The following is a 13,950-nucleotide window of genomic DNA, read 5'->3' on the forward strand; positions in this document are numbered from 1 at the left end:
GCGAGGGGGCGAGAGAGAGAGAGCGAGGGGGCGAGAGAGAGAGAGCGAGGGGGCGAGAGAGAGAGAGCGAGGGGGGCGAGAGAGAGAGAGCGAGGGGGCGAGAGAGAGAGAGCGAGGGGGGCGAGAGAGAGAGAGCGAGGGGGGGAGAGAGAGAGAGCGAGGGGGGCGAGAGAGAGAGAGCGAGGGGGGCGAGAGAGAGAGAGCGAGGGGGCGAGAGAGAGAGCGAGGGGGCGAGAGAGAGAGAGCGAGGGGAAGAGAGAGAGAGAGCGAGGGGGGCGAAGAGAGAGAGCGAGGGGGGGCGAGAGAGAGAGAGCGAGGGGGGCGAGAGAGAGAGGAGAAGAGAGAGAAAGAGAAAGAGAGAGAGAAAATGAAATAGAGAGTGGGATTGAAAGAGAGAGAGAGCGAGAGAGAGATCGAGAGAGCGAGAGAGAGAGCGAGAAAGAGAGCGAGAGAGAGAGCGAGAAAGAGAGCGAGAGAGAGAGCGAGGGGGAGAGAGAGAGAGCGAGGGGGAGAGAGAGAGAGCGAGGGGGAGAGAGAGAGAGCGAGGGGGGGAGAGAGAGAGAGCGAGGGGGGAGAGAGAGAGAGCGAGGGGGAGAGAGAGAGCGAGGGGGGGAGAGAGAGAGCGGGGGGAGAGAGAGAGCGAGGGGGAGAGAGAGAGAGAGCGAGGGGGGGCGAGAGAGAGAGAGCGAGGGTGGGCGAGAGAGAGAGAGCGAGGGGGCGAGAGAGAGAGAGCGAGGGGGGGCGAGAGAGAGAGAGCGAGGGGGGGCGAGAGAGAGAGAGCGGGGGGGGGCGAGAGAGGGAGCGAGAGAGAAAGAGAAAGAGAGAGAGAAAATGAAATAGAGAGTGGGATTGAAAGAGAGAGAGAGCGAGAGAGAGATCGAGAGAGCGAGAGAGCGAGAGAGAGAGCGAGAAAGAGAGCGAGAAAGAGAGAGTGGGAGTGAGAGTGGGAGTGAGAGAGAGTGGGAGTGAGAGAGAGTGGGAGAGAGAAAGAGAAATAGAGAGAGGGAGCGAGCGAGAGGGAGCGAGCGAGAGAGAGGGAGGGAGCGAGCGAGAGGGAGGGAGCGAGCGAGAGGGAGGGAGCGAGCGAGAGGGAGCGAGAGGGAGGGAGCGAGCGAGAGGGAGGGAGCGAGCGAGAGGGAGGGAGCGAGCGAGAGGGAGGGAGCGAGCGAGAGGGAGGGAGCGAGCGAGAGAGAGGGAGCGAGCGAGCGAGAGGGAGCGAGCGAGAGAGAGGGAGCGAGAGGGAGCGAGAGAGAGGGAGCGAGAGAGAGAGAGAGAGCGAGAGAGAGAGGGAGCGAGAGAGAGAGAGAGGGAGCGAAAGAGAGAGAGAGGGAGCGAGCGAGCGAGAGAGAGAGCGAGGGAGGGAGCGAGAGAGAGAGAGAGAGCGAGAGGGAGCGAGAGAGAGAGAGAGAGAGGGAGCGAGAGAGAGAGGGAGAGAGGGAGAGAGAGAGAGAGGGAGCGAGAGAGAGAGGGAGCGAGAGAGAGAGGGAGAGAGGGAGAGAGAGGGAGAGAGGGAGAGGGAGAGAGAGGGAGAGAGGGAGAGGGAGAGAGAGGGAGAGAGAGGGAGCGAGGGAGAGAGAGGGAGCGAGAGGGAGAGAGGGAGCGAGAGAGAGAGAGAGAGGGAGCGAGAGAGAGAGAGAGGGAGCGAGAGAGAGAGAGAGGGAGCGAGAGAGAGAGAGAGGGAGCGAGAGAGAGAGGGAGGGAGCGAGAGAGAGAGGGAGCGAGAGAGAGAGAGAGGGAGCGAGAGAGAGAGAAAGGGAGCGAGAGAGAGAGAGCGAGAGAGAGAGAGAGGGAGCGAGAGAGAGAGAGAGGGAGCGAGAGAGAGAGAGCGAGAGAGAGAGAGAGGGAGCGAGAGAGAGAGAGAGGAGCGAGAGAGAGAGAGAGGGAGCGAGAGAGAGAGAGAGAGAGGGAGCGAGAGAGAGAGAGAGGGAGGGAGCGAGAGAGAGAGAGAGGGAGCGAGAGAGGGAGCGAGAGAGGGAGCGAGAGAGAGAGAGAGGGAGGGAGAGAGAGAGGGGGAGTAAGAGAAGGAGAAAGAGCGAGATAGACAGACAGTAGGAAATCCATATGGAGAGAGTTACCTGAAGAGGTCAATGATAAATTAACATATGTTATTAAACCCAGACATTCCAATCTAGAGGTAGTGCGGTGTGGTTAAAATGAAAGCTAGGGGCCGGAGGGACCAACAGTGAGAAGGATAGAGAACAGCCCTTCCTGGGGATCAAACAGAGAGAAGAGGAGGATGGAGGGACATGGGTCAGGGAGAAGAGGAGGATGATGGGACAAGGGTCAGGGAGAAGAGGAGGATGATGGGACAAGGGTCAGGGAGAAGAGGAGGATGGAGGGACATGGGTCAGGGAGAAGAGGAGGATGATGGGACAAGGGTCAGGGAGAAGAGGAGGATGGAGGGACATGGGTCAGGGAGAAGAGGAGGATGATGGGACAAGGGTCAGGGAGAAGAGGAGGATGGAGGGACATGGGTCAGAGAGAAGAGGAGGATGGAGGGACATGGGTCAGGGAGAAGAGGAGGATGATGGGACATGGGTCAGGGAGAAGAGGAGGATGGAGGGACATGGGTCAGGGAGAAGAGGAGGATGGAGGGACATGGGTCAGGGAGAAGAGGAGGATGATGGGACATGGGTCAGGGAGAAGAGGAGGATGGAGGGACATGGGTCAGGGAGAAGAGGAGGATGATGGGACATGGGTCAGGGAGAAGAGGAGGATGGAGGGACATGGGTCAGTGAGAAGAGGAGGATGGAGGGACATGGGTCAGGGAGAAGAGGAGGATGGAGGGACAAGGGTCAGGGAGAAGAGGAGGATGGAGGGACAAGGGTCAGGGAGAAGAGGAGGATGATGGGACAAGGGTCAGGGAGAAGAGGAGGATGATGGGACATGGGTCAGGGAGAAGAGGAGGATGATGGGACATGGGTCAGGGCGAAGAGGAGGATGATGGGACAAGGGTCAGTGAGAAGAGGAGGATGATGGGGCAAGGGTCAGGGAGAAGAGGAGGATGATGGGACAAGGGTCAGGGAGAAGAGGAGGATGATGGGACATGGGTCAGGGCGAAGAGGAGGATGGAGGGACATGGGTCAGGGAGAAGAGGAGGATGATGGGACATGGGTCAGGGAGAAGAGGAGGATGGAGGGACATGGGTCAGGGAGAAGAGGAGGATGATGGGACATGGGTCAGGGCGAAGAGGAGGATGATGGGACATGGGTCAGGGCGAAGAGGAGGATGGAGGGACATGGGTCAGGGAGAAGAGGAGGATGATGGGACATGGGTCAGGGAGAAGAGGAGGATGATGGGACATGGGTCAGGGAGAAGAGGAGGATGGAGGGACATGGGTCAGGGAGAAGAGGAGGATGATGGGACATGGGTCAGGGAGAAGAGGAGGATGGAGGGACAAGGGTCAGGGAGAAGAGGAGGATGGAGGGACAAGGGTCAGGGCGAAGAGGAGGATGATGGGACATGGGTCAGGGAGAAGAGGAGGATGGAGGGACAAGGGTCAGGGAGAAGAGGAGGATGGTGGGACATGGGTCAGGGCGAAGAGGAGGATGGAGGGACATGGGTCAGGGAGAAGAGGAGGATGATGGGACAAGGGTCAGGGCGAAGAGGAGGATGATGGGACAAGGGTCAGTGAGAAGAGGAGGATGGAGGGACAAGGGTCAGGGAGAAGAGGAGGATGATGGGACAAGGGTCAGGGAGAAGAGGAGGATGATGGGACAAGGGTCAGGGAGAAGAGGAGGATGATGGGGCAAGGGTCAGGGAGAAGAGGAGGATGATGGGACAAGGGTCAGGGCGAAGAGGAGGATGGTGGGACATGGGTCAGGGCGAAGAGGAGGATGGAGGGACATGGGTCAGGGAGAAGAGGAGGATGATGGGACATGGGTCAGGGAGAAGAGGAGGATGATGGGACATGGGTCAGGGAGAAGAGGAGGATGATGGGACATGGGTCAGTGAGAAGAGGAGGATGATGGGACATGGGTCAGGGAGAAGAGGAGGATGATGGGACATGGGTCAGTGAGAAGAGGAGGATGGAGGGACATGGGTCAGGGAGAAGAGGAGGATGATGGGACATGGGTCAGGGAGAAGAGGAGGATGATGGGACATGGGTCAGTGAGAAGAGGAGGATGGAGGGACATGGGTCAGGGAGAAGAGGAGGATGATGGGACATGGGTCAGTGAGAAGAGGAGGATGATGGGACATGGGTCAGTGAGAAGAGGAGGATGATGGGACATGGGTCAGGGAGAAGAGGAGGATGATGGGACATGGGTCAGGGAGAAGAGGAGGATGATGGGACAAGGGTCAGTGAGAAGAGGAGGATGGAGGGACATGGGTCAGGGAGAAGAGGAGGATGGAGGGACATGGGTCAGGGAGAAGAGGAGGATGATGGGACATGGGTCAGGGAGAAGAGGAGGATGATGGGACATGGGTCAGGGAGAAGAGGAGGATGGAGGGACATGGGTCAGGGAGAAGAGGAGGCTGATGGGACATGGGTCAGGGAGAAGAGGAGGATGGAGGGACATGGGTCAGGGAGAAGAGGAGGATGGAGGGACAAGGGTCAGGGAGAAGAGGAGGATGATGGGACATGGGTCAGGGAGAAGAGGAGGATGGAGGGACATGGGTCAGGGAGAAGAGGAGGATGATGGGACATGGGTCAGGGAGAAGAGGAGGATGGAGGGACAAGGGTCAGGAAGGAGAAGAGGAGGATGATGGGACAAGGGTCAGGGAGAAGAGGAGGATGGAGGGACAAGGGTCAGGAAGGAGAAGAGGAGGATGATGGGACATGGGTCAGGAAGGAGAAGAGGAGGATGATGGGACAAGGGTCAGGAAGAAGAGGAGGATGATGGGACAAGGGTCAGGAAGGAGAAGAGGAGGATGATGGGACAAGGGTCAGGAAGGAGAAGAGGAGGATGATGGGACAAGGGTCAGGAAGGAGAAGAGGAGGATGATGGGACATGGGTCAGGGAGAAGAGGAGGATGATGGGACATGGGTCAGGGAGAAGAGGAGGATGGAGGGACAAGGGTCAGGAAGGAGAAGAGGAGGATGATGGGACATGGGTCAGGGAGAAGAGGAGGATGGAGGGACAAGGGTCAGGGAGAAGAAGAGGATGATGGAACATGGGTCAGGGAGAAGAGGAGGATGATGGGACAAGGGTCAGGGAGAAGAGGAGGATGATGGGACATGGGTCAGGGAGAAGAGGAGGATGATGGGACATGGGTCAGGGAGAAGAGGAGGATGGAGGGACAAGGGTCAGGAAGGAGAAGAGGAGGATGATGGGACAAGGGTCAGGGAGAAGAGGAGGATGATGGGACATGGGTCAGGGAGAAGAGGAGGATGATGGGACAAGGGTCAGGGAGAAGAGGAGGATGATGAGTTATTTGATGCACTTGGCTACTCATTTCACTGCAACGCGACAGGAAGTAGGGAAAAGTGTGTTTTATGTTTGTAAAAGTGTTGAATAAAAACAGTGTTGACAGCACCGAATATAAACTCACTCATATAAATGTTTAAAAAGCAGCTGTTTGCTGTGGTCGTTGACAGCACCGAATATAAACTCACTCATATAAATGTTTAAAAAGCAGCTGTTTGCTGTGGTCGTTGAGTTTCTCAGGTCGCGGTTTTAAATTAGTATCAGACTTTGCTGTGGGGTCATGGAAGCAGTAGGCGCTGTGATTTGAGCCATCTGATTGGCCAGAAGGTATTGATATACTAAGCCATTGTTATAGTAAGTCCATAGCCATTATACCCAGTTTGCTGGCTCAATGAACCAGCTATGAAAATGATTATCAATGACATGATCTGTTACCAGTATTCATTTTATTAGAGAAGTGCACTTCAATGAGCCGCAACTCTACTGGTCCGCTGTGAAGGCGGAGTTTGCCTGTTCAGACTAATGGGACCATTCTGAATCAAGTGCACCCACCACAACAGGGCTTCTGAATCAAGTGCACCCACCACAACAGGGCTTCTGAATCAAGTGCACCCACCACAACAGGGCTTCTGAATCAAGTGCACCCACCACAACAGGGCTTCTGAACCAAGTGCACCCACCACAACAGGGCTTCTGAATCAAGTGCACCCACCACAACAGGGCCTCTGAATCAAGTGCACCCACCACAACAGGGCTTCTGAACCAAGTGCACCCACCACCACAGGGCTTCTGAACCAAGTGCACCCACCACCAACAGGGCTTCTGAACCAAGTGCACCCACCACCAACAGGGCTTCTGAACCAAGTGCACCCACCACCAACAGGGCTTCTGAATCAAGTGCACCCACCACAACAGGGCTTCTGAACCAAATGCACCCACCACCGCTATATAAATATATAGTGATTCTACTTCTTCATTGCTTTCTGTTTGGGGTTTTAGGCTGGGTTTCTGTACAGCACTTTGAGATATCAGCTGATGTACGAAGGGCTATATAAATATATAGTGATTCACTTCTCCATTGATGCTGTTTGTGGTTTTAGGCTGGGTTTCTGTACAGCACTTTGAGACATCGGCTGACGTAAAACATAGAAGGGCTTTATAAATACATTTGATTGATTGACGTTGTGGTGCCATCTGTGGTGTACGGGACAGAAAGCTAAGCTGTGTGCTGTTAGGGGACACCGTTGAGTAATCATCCCGATGCTGAAACACCAAAACAAATCTCCCATCTGAGGGACTCTGGCTCATTGTCTACAGTGTTTAATACCTCGTCTTTCCAGTGCTGAAATTCCCTCCCTCCCTCCCTCCATGGGAAACATACAAACACTCACCCTCTCTCACACACCCTCTCTCTCAGACACACAGACACCCTCTCACTCACACACACACACACACAAATACCCTCTCTCACACACACACACACACTCTCTCACACACACACCCTCTCTCACACACACACACCCTCTCTCACACACACACACAAACGCCCTCACACTCACCCTCTCTCACACACACACACAAACACCCTCTCATATACACACACACACACACACACCCTCAAACACTCACCCTCTCTCACACACCCTCTCTCTCACACACACAAATGCCCTCTCACACACACACACACACACACACTCACCCTCTCTCACACACCCTCTCTCTCACACACACAAATGCCCTCTCACACACACACACACACTCACCCTCTCTCACACACACACAAACAATCACCCTCTCTCAAACACCCTCTCTCTCTCACACACACAAACGCCCTCTCTCACACACATACGAGAGACAAGCGTTCTTGTCCTCCCACACAGCTAGATGAACGGCACTAAGTAATCTGTTTGTGTGGGATAAAAACACAGAAGCACTTCAGAAATGACAGGCCATCCACATTGCTGGAGTGGCTGGCTAAGGTTCAATAGACGAGACCAGAGGGTTGGTCCATATTCACTAGGGTTTAATATACTAGACCAGAGGGTTGGCCCATACTAGACCAGAGGGTTGGTCCATATTCACTAGGGTTTAATATATTAGACTAGAGGGTTGGCCCATACTAGACCAGAGGGTTGGCCCATATTAGACTAGAGGGTTGGTCCATATTAGACTAGAGGTTTGGTCCATATTAGACAAGAGGGTTGGTCCATATTAGACAAGAGGGTTGGTCCATATTAGACAAGAGGGTTGTTCCATATTAGACTAGAGGGTTGGTCCATATTAGACTAGAGGGTTGGCCCATATTAGACCAGAGGGTTGGCCCATATTAGACTAGAGGGTTGGCCCATATTAGAATAGAGGGTTGGCCCATATTAGAATAGAGGGTTGACCCATATTAGACTAGAGGTTTGGCCCATATTAGCTGAGAGGGTTGGCCCATATTAGACTAGAGGGTTGGTCCATATTAGACTAGAGAGTTGGCCCATATTAGACTAGAGGGTTGGTCCATATTAGACTAGAGGGTTGGCCCATATTAGACTAGAGGGTTGGTCCATATTAGACTAGAGGGTTGGCCCATATTAGCTGAGAGGGTTGGCCCATATTAGCTGAGAGGGTTGGCCCATATTAGACTAGAGGGTTGGTACATATTAGACATGGGTTTATTATGGGGACATGGGTTTATAATAGGGACATGGGTTTATAATGGGGACATGGGTTTATAATAGGGACATGGGTTTATAATAGGGACATGGGTTTATAATAGGGACATGGGTTTATTATGGGGACATGGGTTTATAATAGGGACATGGGGTTTATAATAGGGACATGGGTTTATTATGGGGACATGGGTTTATAATAGGGACATGGGGTTATTATGGGGACATGGGTTTATAATAGGGACATGGGGTTATTATGAGGACATGGGTTTATAATAGGGACATGGGGTTATTATGGGTTTATAATGGGGGAAATGGGTTTATAATGGGGTTATAAACCTGATACTCCTAGATGTAGGGTTATAATGGGGTTATAAACCTGATACTCCTAGATGTAGGGTTATAAACCTGATACTCCTAGATGTAGGGTTATAATGGGGTTATAAACCTGATACTCCTAGATGTAGGGTTATAATGGGGTTATAAACCTGATACTCCTAGATGTAGGGTTATAATGGGGTTATAAACCTGATACTCCTAGATGTAGGGTTATAATGGGGTTATAAACCTGATACTCCTAGATGTAGGGTTATAATGGGGTTATAAACCTGATACTCCTAGATGTAGGGTTATAAACCTGATACTCCTAGATGTAGGGTTATAATGGGGTTATAAACCTGATACTCCTAGATGTAGGGTTATAATGGGGTTATAAACCTGATACTCCTAGATGTAGGGTTATAATGGGGTTATAAACCTGATACTCCTAGATGTAGGGTTATAATGGGGTTATAAACCTGATACTCCTAGATGTAGGGTTATAATGGGGTTATAAACCTGATACTCCTAGATGTAGGGTTATAATGGGGTTATAAACCTGATACTCCTAGATGTAGGGTTATAATGGGGTTATAAACCTGATACTCCTAGATGTAGGGTTATAATGGGGTTATAAACCTGATACTCCTAGATGTAGGGTTATAATGGGGTTATAAACCTGATACTCCTAGATGTAGGGTTATAAACCTGATACTCCTAGATGTAGGGTTATAATGGGGTTATAAACCTGATACTCCTAGATGTAGGGTTATAAACCTGATACTCCTAGATGTAGGGTTATAAACCTGATACTCCTAGATGTAGGGTTATAATGGGGTTATAAACCTGATACTCCTAGATGTAGGGTTATAATGGGGTTATAAACCTGATACTGCTAGATGTAGGGTTATAAACCTGATACTCCTAGATGTAGGGTTATAATGGGGTTATAAACCTGATACTCCTAGATGTAGGGTTATAATGGGGTTATAAACCTGATACTCCTAGATGTAGGGTTATAATGGGGTTATAAACCTGATACTCCTAGATGTAGGGTTATAAACCTGATACTCCTAGATGTAGGGTTATAATGGGGTTATAAACCTGATACTCCTAGATGTAGGGTTATAATGGGGTTATAAACCTGATACTCCTAGATGTAGGGTTATAAACCTGATACTCCTAGATGCGTTGTTGTGTATCCATTGGCAACCAAGTCAGCTCTCCCTTGGAGTCGAAGCTGGAGGCCTGTTTCATGGTGTCATTTCCTGTCATTTCTAATTGGTTGAGAGGTCAGTAGAAAGCACACAGAGAGAGTTCCAATAGAAAGAACCGGCTGTTGTTTCCCTCATCCATCTACATGAGACCAGTCAGTGGGTCTGTCCTCATCCATCTACATTAGACCAGTCAGTGGGTCTGTCCTCATCCATCTCCATTAGACCAGTCAGTGGGTCTGTCCTCATCCATCTACATTAGACCAGTCAGTGTGTATGTCCTCATCCATCTGCATTAGACCAGTCAGTGGGTCTGTCCTCATCCATCTCCATTAGACCAGTGCTTTGGGCAGACAGTGGGTCTGTCCTCATCCATCTACATTAGACCAGTCAGTGGGTCTGTCCTCATCCATCTCCTTTAGACCAGTCAGTGGGTCTGTCCTCATCCATCTACATTAGACCAGTCAGTGTGTATGTCCTCATCCATCTGCATTAGACCAGTCAGTGGGTCTGTCCTCATCCATCTACATTAGACCAGTCAGTGTGTCTGTCCTCATCCATCTACATTAGACCAGTCAGTGTGTATGTCCTCATCCATCTGCATTAGACCAGTCAGTGGGTCTGTCGTCATCCATCTACATTAGACCAGTCAGTGTGTCTGTCCTCATCCATCTACATTAGACCAGTCAGTGTGTCTGTCCTCATCCATCTACATTAGACCAGTCAGTGGGTCTGTCCTCATCCATCTACATTAGACCAGTCAGTGGGTCTGTCCTCATCCATCTCCATTAGACCAGTCAGTGGGTCTGTCCTCATCCATCTCCATTAGACCAGTCAGTGGGTCTGTCCTCATCCATCTCCATTAGACCAGTCAGTGGGTCTGTCCTCATCCATCTCCATTAGACCAGTCAGTGGGTCTGTCCTCATCCATCTACATTAGACCAGTCAGTGGGTCTGTCCTCATCCATCTACATTAGACCAGTCAGTGGGTCTGTCCTCATCCATCTACATGAGACCAGTCAGTGGGTCTGTCCTCATCCATCTCCATTAGACCAGTCAGTGTGTATGTCCTCATCCATCTGCATTAGACCAGTCAGTGGGTCTGTCCTCATCCATCTGCATTAGACCAGTCAGTGGGTCTGTCCTCATCCATCTACATTAGACCAGTCAGTGGGTCTGTCCTCATCCATCTCCATTAGACCAGTCAGTGGGTCTGTCCTCATCCATCTACATTAGACCAGTCAGTGGGTCTGTCCTCATCCATCTACATTAGACCAGTCAGTGGGTCTGTCCTCATCCATCTACATTAGACCAGTCAGTGGGTCTGTCGTCATCCATCTACATTAGACCAGTCAGTGGGTCTGTCCTCATCCATCTCCATTAGACCAGTCAGTGGGTCTGTCCTCATCCATCTACATGAGACCAGTCAGTGGGTCTGTCCTCATCCATCTCCATTAGACCAGTCAGTGGGTCTGTCCTCATCCATCTCCATTAGACCAGTCAGTGGGTCTGTCCTCATCCATCTACATTAGACCAGTCAGTGTGTCTGTCCTCATCCATCTACATTAGACCAGTCAGTGGGTCTGTCCTCATCCATCTCCATTAGACCAGTCAGTGGGTCTGTCCTCATCCATCTCCATTAGACCAGTCAGTGGGTCTGTCCTCATCCATCTCCATTAGACCAGTCAGTGGGTCTGTCCTCATCCATCTACATTAGACCAGTCAGTGGGTCTGTCCTCATCCATCTACATTAGACCAGTCAGTGGGTCTGTCCTCATCCATCTACATTAGACCAGTCAGTCTGTCTGTCCTCATCCATCTACATTAGACCAGTGCTTTGGGCAGACAGTGGGTCTGTCCTCATCCATCTACATTAGACCAGTCAGTGGGTCTGTCCTCATCCATATCCATTAGACCAGTCAGTGGGTCTGTCCTCATCCATCTACATTAGACCAGTCAGTGGGTCTGTCCTCATCCATCTACATTAGACCAGTCAGTGGGTCTGTCCTCATCCATCTACATTAGACCAGTCAGTGGGTCTGTCCTCATCCATCTACATTAGACCAGTCAGTGGGTCTGTCCTCATCCATCTACATTAGACCATTCAGTGGGTCTGTCCTCATCCATCTACATTAGACCAGTCAGTGGGTCTGACCTCATCCATCTACATTAGACCAGTCAGTGGGTCTGTCCTCATCCATCTCCATTAGACCAGTCAGTGTGTCTGTCCTCATCCATCTACATTAGACCAGTCAGTGGGTCTCTCCTCATCCATCTACATTAGACCAGTCAGTGGGTCTGTCCTCATCCATCTCCATTAGACCAGTCAGTGGGTCTGTCCTCATCCATCTCCATTAGACCAGTCAGTGTGTCTGTCCTCATCCATCTACATTAGACCAGTCAGTGGGTCTGTCCTCATCCATCTACATTAGACCAGTCAGTGGGTCTGTCCTCAACCATCTACATTAGACCAGTCAGTGGGTCTGTCCTCATCCATCTACATTAGACCAGTCAGTGGGTCTGTCCTCATCCATCTCCATTAGACCAGTCAGTGGGTCTGTCCTCATCCATCTACATTAGACCAGTCAGTGGGTCTGTCCTCATCCATCTACATTAGACCAGTCAGTGGGTCTGTCCTCATCCAGCTACATTAGACCAGTCAGTGGGTCTGTCCTCATCCATCTCCATTAGACCAGTCAGTGGGTCTGTCCTCATCCATCTACATTAGACCAGTCAGCACATACAGAGACACTAACCACACACACAGACACTAACCCCACACACAGACTCTAACCACACACAGACACTAACCACACACACAGACACTAACCCCACACACAGACACTAACCCCACACACAGACTCTAACCCCACACACAGACTCTAACCCCACACACAGACTCTAACCCCACACACAGACTCTAACCACACAGAAACTAACTCCACACACAGAAACTAACCCCACACACAGACACTAACCCCACACACAGACTCTAACCCCACACACAGACACTAACCCCACACACAGACACTAACCACACAGACACTAACCCCACACACAGACACTAACCCCACACACACAGACACTAACCTCACACACAGACACTAACCCCACACACAGACACTAACGCAGGGCTAGCGTGTTCCACAGTAGGCTGTATGGAGGACCAGCCACTCTGGTCAACATCCATTACCTTCAGGGCTGCTTGGCAGGAAGGTTTAAATCCTCCCCTCTAACACAGAGCAGCCTGACATGGTACATTACAGAACAACACGGACACCTTCCTCAACTTCCTGCCATGTTCAACTAACACATGGTGGCTGACAGAGGGGGGAGAGATGGAGACGTACAGAGAGAGGGGGGAGAGATGGAGACATACGGAGAGAGGGGAGAGATGGAGACATACGGAGAGAGAGGGGAGAGATGGAGAGAGGGGGAGAGAGGGGGAGAGGGGGAAGAGAGAGACATACGGATAGAGGGGGAAGAGAGACATATGGAGAGAGGGGGAAGAGAGAGACATACGGAGAGAGGGGGGAAGAGAGAGACATACGAAGAGAGGGGGAAGAGAGAGACATATGGAGAGAGGGGGAAGAGAGACATACAGAGAGGGGGGAAGAGAGAGACATACAGAGAGAGGGGGAAGAGAGAGACATACAGAGAGAGGGGGAAGAGAGAGACATACGGAGAGAGGGGGAAGAGAGAGACATACGGAGAGAGGGGGAGAGAGAGACATACGGAGAGAGGGGGACAGATGCAGAGGGGGGAAGAGAGAGAGGGGGAAGAGAGAGAGACATACGGAGAGGGGGAAGAGAGAGAGGGGGGGAAGAGAGAGAGACATACGGAGAGGGGGAAGAGAGAGGGGGAACAGAGAGACATACGGAGAGGGGGAAGAGAGACGGAGAAAGAGATGGAGAAGAGAGAGAGAGAAGGAGAGGGGGGAAGAGAGAGAGAGAGAAGGAGAGGGGGAAAGAGAGAGAGAAGGAGAGGGGGAAGAGAGAGAGAGAAGGAGAGGGGGGAAGAGAGAGAGAGAAGGAGAGGGGGAAGAGAGAGAGAAGGAGAGGGGGGAAGAGAGAGAGAAGGAGAGGGGGAAGAGAGAGAGAAGGAGAGGAGGGGAAGAGAGACGGAGAAAGAGATCGAGAAGAGAGATACGGAGAGGGGGGAGAGAGAGAGAGAAGGAGAGGGGGAAGAGAGAGAGAGAAGGAGAGGGGGAAAGAGAGAGAGAGAAGAAGAGTGGGGGAGAGAGATACGGAGAGAGAGAAGGAGAGGGGGAAGAGAGATACGGAGAGAGAGAAGGAGAGGGGGAAGAGAGATACGGAGAGAGAGAAGGGGGATAGATAGGGAGAGAGAGAAGGGGGATAGATAGGGAGAGAGAGAAGGAGAGGGGGAAGAGAG

General features: G+C 51.6%; 2 protein-coding genes across 2 annotated transcripts in view; one reads left to right on the forward strand and one right to left on the reverse strand.

The window, feature by feature from the left end:
* LOC135513383 (dedicator of cytokinesis protein 1-like) overlaps window positions 1-13,950 on the forward strand; it is a 1,066,221-nt gene that overhangs the window by 530,239 nt on the left and 522,032 nt on the right.
* LOC135511833 (dedicator of cytokinesis protein 1-like) overlaps window positions 1-13,950 on the reverse strand; it is a 513,132-nt gene that overhangs the window by 426,895 nt on the left and 72,287 nt on the right. The window lies entirely within an intron of this gene.

This window comes from Oncorhynchus masou, chromosome 24 (assembly GCF_036934945.1).
Source record: "Oncorhynchus masou masou isolate Uvic2021 chromosome 24, UVic_Omas_1.1, whole genome shotgun sequence".
NCBI lineage: Eukaryota > Metazoa > Chordata > Actinopteri > Salmoniformes > Salmonidae > Oncorhynchus > Oncorhynchus masou.